A 10,634-nucleotide genomic window follows, 5' to 3' on the forward strand; every position below is an offset into this window, starting at 1 on the left:
AACACTATTGATAACAGTAGTTCTATTGCCATTAAAAGGTATGTATTGATGTAGAAACTTGTTAAATGAAAATAGATATGTTCCTTATTTTAAGCAATAGATGTATCCCTGAAAAATTGCACACAAGGCAAAAACTTTATGCTTTATTTATTTGCTTTTGTCTTCTGTTTTCCCTTAATCAGAGCTGCAAAATTATATTTAAAAAGAGGTAAAGTTCACTGAACAATGGATTATCAAAAGATCATAGGATCAAAGATTTAAGAGTTAGGAAAGATATTATAGGTCATCTAGTCTTCATTTGACAGATGAAGAAATTAAAGACTGGAGGTTCCAAGGAACACACCTGTGATTTTAGACTCAAGATCTTCAGACTTAGTATCCAGTGCTACATCTACCTCATTTTAATGCCTTAGAGTTAAAAGGAGTCTTAGAGGTCATTTACACATAAGGAAAACTGAGATGTTAAGTGATGAGAAGGTACTACTAAGTGGTGGCAAAGATATGACTGCTTGAATCCAATATTAAGATTTCGCCCCTCATATTTTATCATCATTACAAAATGGAGCTAAATGCCTGTACTCTTGTCGACCTATTTTAAAAAGGAATTGACCAAACTATTTCATAATAGAGTCTATTGTGTATTGCAAATTGATCAACTTTTGAGTTCCAGCCAGGAATTGAGCAAATAGACACTGTTGATTATTTTAGTTCAAATCTAAAAAGGATTTTTATTTAATGCAACCAAATAAGTTACAGTAGAAGAAGCCCACTTAGGTCCAATACACTTCTAACTATCCCATGATAGGTACCCAATGACCGTATTATTGGATTGGGCCTATTTCAGATGCTAAGGGAAGGGATGTTCAACCTGAAAATGGCAAATTCTGTTTCAGCTTACTGAAATTTTCTATGAAATTCTTGGATCAGAGTTTTAGCTCTACTACTAATACTCCTTGTAACAATAAGGATAATTCTTGACTTCTTTAAGTCTAGTAATCCTCATTTCATCCTTAAAAAAAATTACCAATGTCATAAATTCAAAATGTATTGTCAAGTTGAGAGGAGGTAAGGGAAATTATTCTATATTGTGAAATGAAGCCTAAAGATGGTGATGATATTTAATATTTAGATTGTGGAATCATTCAAATAAAGCCACTGGGGAGAAATTATTAGGGTCAGCTATTTGGGGGTGGGTTTTGGGGGTCCATATTTATAATTTCATCAGTGTTGGGAACTTTTTGTGTAAAAATTTCCTTCACTGATGAGAATTAGAAACTCTTTTATAACTTGTAGATTTAAAAGGCTGATGGGAGAATTTAGAAGTTAATTGAATTGAGTAGGGTCAAACAAACAGTATAGCAGAGATAGGCTCTGCAACCCCACCTTCCTAAATGTAAGCCAGCTCTTAATCTGCTTTTGGTGGTCTGCTATTACTTGTCAATGTTCTCATTGAGTTTAAAATGGACTCTGTATTATATTTCATAAGAATAAAAGATCACAAATTCCTACAAAGTAAAATATTTCATTACTTCCTATATAATGCACTAATTATCTCATTCCATTATTTCATTTTTACTTTAAAAATAATGCCATTTAGTTAAAGCTATAGATCAGCCTCTCCCAGTACGTAATCATATCTATTTCTTTCATTGAAATAAATTATATTCTATGTTCTAAAAGAAGACATGGATATCAGCTATATAACAATAACAATAATGCACTTTTTTATGTTTGAAGATTTTCAAGGCACTTCCTAAAATGGCTTACTTTTATGAGTACTTTAGTAAAAGAGAAGAATTCTAAGAAGAAACAGTTTTAGTAAGCATATTTCTCCTTATTTTATGGGCCCAGCACACTTCTGCTGCACAACTATGCTGCTTATTTCTCCCAAATTTCATTTGATATTAAAATCAGAGGATCATCAAAGACAGTTATGTCTTTTGTAATTGCTTTTATTCTGGATTCTCACATAATATTTTAACAATTTAATTATATTTGACATTTTTATATTTATTATGCCTTTTTATGGGACATTTATTTCCAAATATATGTATATTTCTCCTTTTCAGTTTTACTCAGAGGGACCCCATTTGTTGGGACAAGTATTAAAAAGAAAGGAGAAAAAAAGTTTAGCAAAATAAAATAATGAATCTACTTTTTATGTGTATATATATATACTCTTCAATGAAGAGAGGGAGATTAATTTTCTCAACTCTTTCCCAAGCTTGATCTGAATAATCATACAGTTTTAAGTTTTACTGCATTGTTCTTTCAAGTTATTCAAATCTTTTTCTTTCTTCTACTTACTTCATTCTGAATCTTTATATATTTCTCTGAATTCCTCATTTTTATGTTTTCAGATGGCTCAGTAATATTCCATATATTCATGTTCTACAATTTGTTTAATCACTCACCAATTAATGGGCATCTACTTTGCTTCCAATTCTTTGTTACCACAAAAAAAGTGCTGCTATAAATGTCTCGTTATGTATGAGATATTTCTGTCTTTGATCTATTTGAGGTATATTCCTAGTAATGAGATCTGGGTCACTGATCAATGAGCTAAAGTTATGAAAATCTGGGTTACTTTTTTTTTAGCATTCATGTGATTTTAACAAATCATTGTTGAAAGGGGCATTCAAGATTGCATTTTGCTCAAAATGTATTTTATAGACACACAAAAAAGTGAGAAATTGTATTCTTTTTACCTTTCAGATAATTAGATGGTTAAGGAAATCCCTAGCAGAATGTCATTTGTTAAAAACTTGGCTATTCCTTTCTCTTAGTTTCATCAAATATGAACTCAAGTCAGTACAGAAATTATGCTTATGTAACTCTTGTCCCTAAGCTTGTTGGTATAGAACTCTTCTTACCGGTAGAAATAAAAGTCCTCCCCTGCATGAAGAATAGGATAGAATGGTGAGAGGCAAGAAGTCGAGGTTTCTCCAGACCCCTGTGAATCTGTTTGGGGTACTCTTCAAGAAAGAGTCTTTTTTTGAGCACAGCGTTGTCAGAAAACATGAAAGAGGGCAACTACTTAAGGGTGCTGAAAGAAAAGCTCCTGGGAAAATTCTTTTAAGAAGAGGAGTAATCTCCATTATGTCCCTCTTCTGAGCTTATTACTCATAGGGGTCCTCAAACTATGGCCGCGGGCCAGATGCAGCAGCTGAGGATGTTTATCCCCCTCAGCCAGGGCTATGAAGTTTCTTTATTTAAAGGCCTACAAAACAAAGTTTTTGTTTTTTACTATAGTCCAGCCCTCCAACAGTCTGAGGGACAGTGAACTGGCTCCCTATTTGAAAAGTTTGAGGACCCCTGTGAGACTTTGAGGAGTTTCCCCTTAAGTGAAACATAAGAATTTCTCTCTCTTGGTTGAACTGAATTATCTCCCTCCCAATGGGAGAGCTCCTTCACTCTGTGTTGCAAATACACACACACACACACACACACACACACATACATATATATATACATATATATTATATATATAATATATATGTGTATATATATATGTGTGTGTATGTGTATATATATATATGTGTATATATATATGTGTGTGTATGTGTATATATATGTGTGTGTATGTGTATATATATATATATATATATATATATATATATATATATATATATATATATATAATTACCTCTGATGGAGGTGGCTCTTTTCAATGAGATGATTCAGGCCAATTCTAATAGACTTATAATAGAGCCATCTACACCCAGAGAGAGGACTGTGGGGACTGAGTGTGGATCACAACAGAGTGATTTCACTTTTCGTTGTTCGCTTGAATTTTGTTTTTTCGCATTTTTTTTCCTTTTGATCTGATTTTTCTTGTGCAGCATGATAAAGGCAGAAATATGAATAGAAGAATTGTACATGTTTAACATATATTGGATATATATCTGGGGGGGCATGGGAGGAAGACAGGGAAACATTTAGAACACAAGGTTTTACAAGGATGAATGTTGAAAACTATCTTTGCATATATTTTGAAAATAAAAAGCTATTTTAAGAAAATTTAAGAAAAAAGAAATGATGTCTTTATCAGAAACACTGGCTATATAATCTGCTTCTCTTTGAGCCCTACAAGGACAGCTCCCTTGCTATATGTGGAGCCTTACTACACATGAAGGGATCAATTACATTCTCTTTCCTACACATAAATATTTTGTGAAAATAAGGAAATAGGTATATTGGTCAACAGTTATTTATTTACTCCATTGTATTTTTATATTAGTGATAACCTGAGTTGTTCCAATTTATTTACTATCTTCCCTTCTTTTAAATATCTTGAGAACTGATTTCACATGGACCCTTTTTTATGTGATTGGTGTGGGTTTGTTCTTTTTTCCATATTTTTCTTCTTCTTACAGTCATTTCAACTTGCTTACAATTTTAGGGGCTATGATATAACAGTATAAATGGGGTGGATCTAGTGACATTAATGGAAAAAAATAGCTTCAATAGAAGCCCTAACAATTCATTCCCAAGTTTTGTGTCTTAAAATGTTGTCAGGATATATGACTTAGTTGGATCTCATTCAAGCTTTCTGCAAAAATAGATATTTTCCTCTTTTTATTTATTGCTATTTTATGAATCAGTTGTTCTAGCCTTGTAGTTTTATAAGTGTAGGGAATTCATGATGAGGAAAGTATCTCCATCAGTGTAGACAAGCAGCCTGGTGTGAGACTCATAAAGAATGCTTATTAGCATACATTGCTCATCCCTTTTCGTGCACCTATTCCCCTGGATTTTGCCATGGAGATTTTATTCTAAATCAAGGTTGCTCTTGACTGTCATAACTCTTCATTTTGTAAAGAAATCAAGCATTTGCTGACTGATGAAGCTTCTGGGCTCTTTTATCTTTTTTTTATTATAATGGTTGCTTTACACTGATTAAAGTTTCATGAGATGTCTGTTCCTTTATCCAAAACCAATTTTCTATGACTAAAGATTTCTTAAATAGGTCAAATTAGAGTCCTTTGATTAAGTACCATATCTTCTGAAGTTCTTATTATTTCTTCTGAGTTGGTGTTAATTTTGATCTTTTCCTTAACAAGTTGATTGTCCATTTGGTCCTACCACATAGGCAGCTGATTCCGAAATGTCTCTCACTAATCAATCCTTTCCTGTCTAAAAGACAAAATCAAGTGTCTTTTATTTATTTATTTATTTATTTTTTTGTTGGTGGTGGTGGTGGTGTTTGGTGATGTTATTTGGTGTTGATCATATTCATCATAACTCTTTAAACAAACAATAGCAATTTTGATTTAAAAAAATGCAGCCTTTCTACAACTTAAGCTTATAAAGCGCGAAGAAGATTCAAAAACAGACTATGAGCAGAGCTGGAGAGTTCCATTATGTTTTCTGGCTTTGTATGCCTGATTTCCCAGGGTACTAGTCAGCTATAAATAGTGAGTAAGAAAATTTACCAAAATTCACCATTTCTTAGAATTCCTAGACTTATCATTTTGATTTCATTGGTTTTTTAGTTCCAAAATATTTTATTTTTAAGAAATTTAAAAAGAATTAAAATCAGTTTCATTGCCTGAAGATTTAAAAAAAAAAACAGCAAATACTGCCTCTGCAGAGTGACATATAGAAGGAAATAGGAGACTTTGGGGATCCATGGTACTTTCCTTGGAGATATGGAAAAGAATATTTTTTTTCTTATGGTGCAATCAAATTCTATTTTTGAACTGTGAGTAAAACTGGATTATTGACTTCTAGTAAAGGGAAGATAGTTAGAAATTCAGAAACATTTATTTTTTCCTAATTTAGGTTACTTAATATTTTTACATGTTAAAGTATGTACTTTTATGCAGATATCTTATTCAAAAATTGAAGAAATGATGAAGTCTGTGGCTTGGAACTATCTCTACCATCCAGTTGGAAAACTAGCTCCCATAACTTGCTAGAGAGAAGTAGATGGATTCATTACTGCCTAATTGCTAGAGTTTTCTTTAAAAGATGTGATCATTCTCTACAGTGCCCTGAAGGAAGCTCTTAAAACAAAGGGTGACAGTGACATTGGTAATAATCCCAGATTGAGCTAATGTTTCAAGATGTCCCTCAGAGGTTTTCAAGCATCAATTTCATTTTTAACAACTTCCCAGGACTAAATTTTTGTCAAAAGTTCCAATTTTATTCAACTACAACTTACCCTGTGTGATGAGTGAAAACTTTTCTTATTACAGCATTCTCCTTATGGGTTTAATTATAGTATTTGGCCTCATAGTTCCCTAGTAGCATTGAGAAATCTCACATGGCCACAAGGTCCTCTTTTTCCCCTTCTTTATTTTACTTTAGTGCCAAGAGAGGTCCAGAGTTCCCTCCACAATCACAAGCCATGTTTTATAGAGTCACACTGCACTGAAATGGCATTTTTCCCAACAAAACTCAAGGTCTAACTTGTTTTATATATTGGAAGAAACAATAGCTAAGTACTGACCAAGAAAACAAATGTCAGAGCCTCTTTGGGCTTGTGCCCTGCCTCCATTCCCTCCTCTCCAACAGCAGCCAAAAGCAGATCTGACCATGTCACTCCCACCTCAAGAAGTTTTGGGGGCTCCATATTTTCTCTCAGATAAAATATGAACTCTTCTGTTTGGCTTTAAAAAGCCTTTACAATCTTGCTTCAGATTGCCTTTCCAAATTTATTTTATACTGCTCCCTTTCATTCACTCTAAACTCCAGCCAAGCTGGCTCACTTGCTGTGTCCACTGTACAACATTCCATTTCTCATCTCCATGTCTTTGCAGTTCATCTCCCGTGGCTGGAATGTTCCCCTTTCACACTTCTGCCTCTTGGAATCCCTTTGTTATTGTTCATTCATGTATGATCCCATTTGGAGTTTTCTTGGGAAAAATACTGGAACGATTTGCCATTTCCTTCTCCAGTTTATTAACAGATCAGGAAAGTGAGGCAAATAGGTTAAATTTCCAAGGATCACACAGCTAGTAAGCATGTGAGGCCATATTTGAGCTAAGTCCTTGAAGGGGAAGGATTCTGGAGAGTCATTATGGAAGATGGATAATCAGACAGCTTCTTCACCAAACTTAAGAGGTCAGGAGAAAGTGAGATTGGCTTCCGACACATTGGGTAGACTCTTTGTAGTGAATTGTGGGAAGTCATGTACAAAAATTGCATGGTATTAGTAGCCATGGTTAGCCTGATCCACTTCATTGGAGAAAAACTTCAAAATCAATGATGTCATAGATCCATCTCCAGGTTTTTACCTATTTTTGCTCCCCAAGCAGAGCAAGGATCATCTTTCTTTGGCATGTTAATCTGTAAAGACAGTTCTTCCCTTCTTTCTGATTTCTTTTCCAAAGTAGAGTCTTCCCTTCATCAGCCAAATCTCATTTTCTTCATCAGTTTTCACATGGGTAGGAATTCCAGGCTGCTTCCCAGCTTGTTGTCCTCCTCTGGAAGTAAAGGAACGTATCAATATTTTTTCTAATATATAGCACTCACAACTAAGCCCAACATTCTGTATGTGGTCTGACCTACCATAGAGGCGAATGGCTCTGCTCATAAATTCTAAGCCTCCATTCTCTATTTAGTATCCAAGGTTTATTAAAGCAGGCAGTAATGCTAAATAAGGATTTTGATGGGTTTTTATAAATTTTTTAGAGGATGGCAAAGTATTTCTTATTGCAATTAAAAAAAGAAAGGAATAATGCTGTTTTGAAATTCAGAATTAAAAGCTTGATTGTTGTGGACTTTATATAATCCTCATCAGCCCCAAATTATGATGTCATAAAAGATTAGTTCTTAACTTCAGGATCAAGCAAAATCAGAAGCTAAATTGAGTAGGAAAAAAATTCTCAGAATTTCCTAAACTAATAAATTATCTTTAAGACAGTACTCCTGTCTCTTAAACATTTGATTAAATAATTTTTATGATGTATGTAGTTACATGTTAAGGGCTAGTTCTAAAATCTTACTATTTCAATTTGATTAAATTCAACAGGAATCTATTACTATGTTAGGAAGTAGAGGAAAAACTCAATAAAATAGTCTCTATCCTCAAGTAAAATATTTCAGGGGTTGGGGAATATGACACATCTCTAATATGAAGGGCATTTTGTTAACAACAGACAAGACGTTTCAAAGGACACAATAGGTGGGTAGAAAAGAGTAGGTGAGAGTGATGAGAGAGACAGTATTGACAAGGTGGCTATGAGGGAGCAGAGGGTTGGTCAGGAAGGGAAGCTTTTGCCTACTTAGACAATAGCTTAAAAACAAAGGGAAATCTGACACTTTAGGGAGAGGTTTTTTAGCCCTTTAAAGTAGCAAAGATTAAAATCCAATAATCAATCTCTAGGACAAAAGTTATTCCACACACAGATTTGTTATAGAGAGTTGAGGCAAATTGGAAGTAATTATTTTCAACTACACAACAGGAATTACTTCCACTTTGAGTAGATACTATTCCCAATTGTGGAAGTAGATATAGGAGTGTCTTTGTTCTTAGGCTTGTGGCCAATCCATATTGGAAGGGATGATGGAATAAATGGTCAGTCTCTAGTCTTTCTTTATGGAGAAGGCAGGTGGTCATGGAGCCTTTGGATCAGATTGAGAAGTCTGCCAACAAGCATTTATTAAGCACCTATTTTTGCTAGACACTGCTAAGAATGAGGCACTTACCCTCATCCAGGACAGTGTTTGGCTATATAGCAGAGAGTTGGATTTTAAATTAGTAATTTGAGAGTGAACTCAGAGCTCAAGATACTGGTTTCCATCAGACATTGATTAAGCACCTTCTTAGTGCCAAACAGTAATTTGGAGTCATGTGTAAAGACTTGTGGGACTAGCTGAGTTTCCAAAGAAAACGATAAATGATAGGATTGAGGATGGAGCTTAAGGAACAATTATATTTAAGAATAAGGAACTCTGCAATGCATACTGAATAAAATGCTAGGGTCATAGAGACTTGAGTTCAAATCCTGACTGTCATTTGCTAGTTATAATTTTTTCTCTGAGCAAGTCACTTAACCTCTCAGCCTTAGTTTCCACATTTATAAAATGAAAGTCTTGCACTCAATGCCTCCAAAATCTGTTTCAGCTTTAAATCTATGATCTATGATCTCACAAAGAAGAATCAGTAAGCAAGATAGAGGAGTGGTAAAAGAAAGTAAAATACGAAATGAGGACAGAAACTGTTTTGTTTTTATCTTTTTATTCCTCGTCCCTGGCTCAGTGCCTGGAACAGTGGTGGGCACTTCATAAATGCTCCTGAGTTGAATTGAGTTGAATTGAAAAGAAATGGGAAGAAAACCAGGAAACTACAGTCATACAAGCCAAAGGAAAATAGAGTTTCAAGTTATATCAAAAGTATCCAAAGCAACAAAGAAATGAAAGAAAATGAGGATTGCTTAGGAAAGCCAGTCAGTTATCTAGCATTCATTAAGTGCCTACTATGTGTTACAAATTTTGCTAAGTGATAGGAATACAAAGAAAGACAAAACCAAACAAACATACAGTTCCTTCTCTTAAGGAACTACAGACTAATGGGAGATATAACAGGCAAATTTTGTAAAAACAAGTTAAATGCAAGATAAATTGGGAAGTAATCACAGAAGGAAGATATTAAGAATAAGAGGACTAGAAAAGACTTCTCATAGATAGTGAGACTTCAGATGAAAGTCAAGGCATTCAGGGGGTAGAAATGAGGAAGGGGAACATTCCAGGTGTGGGGTTGTTTGTGAAAACAGTTGGAGTCAGCGGATGGAATGGTTGTACAAGGCACAGCAAGGAACCTCACGTTACTAGATCTCAAAGCATGAGAAGGGGAGTCAGGTGTAACAAAACTGGAAAGGTAGGAAAGAGTGAGGTTATGAAGGATTCTGAACACCAAAGAGAGGATTTTACATTTCATTCTGGAGGAAATAGGGAGCTAATGGAGTTTATTGAATAGGCCACTGATATTGTTGCCTATTTTAAAATAATTTCTTAAAATAAAAAAATTTTAAATAAAATTTTAAATTTTGTTTTAAAATAAAAAGGCACTACAATAATAAAGTATTTATAAACCAGTTAGCATGTTCTAGGTTTGGGGAAACTAAGCAAAATCTCTCATGTCCAGGACTTTACATTCTACTAAGGGTAAGTAGGATTATTAATCATGAAAACAGATAAGCAAATGCAAAATATTTTAGGAAGGAAAAAGCCCTGACAATCAGCAGATAAAGAAAGGCTTCCCAGCAGAAGAGATAGCACCTGCACTCAGATTTGAAGGTTGTGTTACAATGTGGTAGTCTGGTATATATGTAATCATTCACCAGTGTCCCATATGTATATATACACAGTACTTGGATGTCTCTCAGTCTCTGGCCAAGTCTTTAAGATGATGAGTTATGATTTACATCTGTCTGCTAAGTTCCACACACTGATGAAATCACTGGTCTGAAACAATAATTTGACTAGTAATGGTAAACTGGGTTTGTAAAATACTTATCTTACTCCCCGAAGAGACTTAAATTTCTATGTTATACATACAAATAACAGGAGACCAGAGAGTTGGAGATTCTTCTTTATACTGTAAATAACAAAGATCCATAATTCATTAAGTCTGAGTTTGTTAAAACTAAAGATAAAAATAAGCTCAGTAAGGGTTTGTTTCAAAA

The sequence above is a fragment of the Antechinus flavipes genome, chromosome 5 (assembly GCF_016432865.1).
Source record: "Antechinus flavipes isolate AdamAnt ecotype Samford, QLD, Australia chromosome 5, AdamAnt_v2, whole genome shotgun sequence".
Classification (NCBI taxonomy): domain Eukaryota; kingdom Metazoa; phylum Chordata; class Mammalia; order Dasyuromorphia; family Dasyuridae; genus Antechinus; species Antechinus flavipes.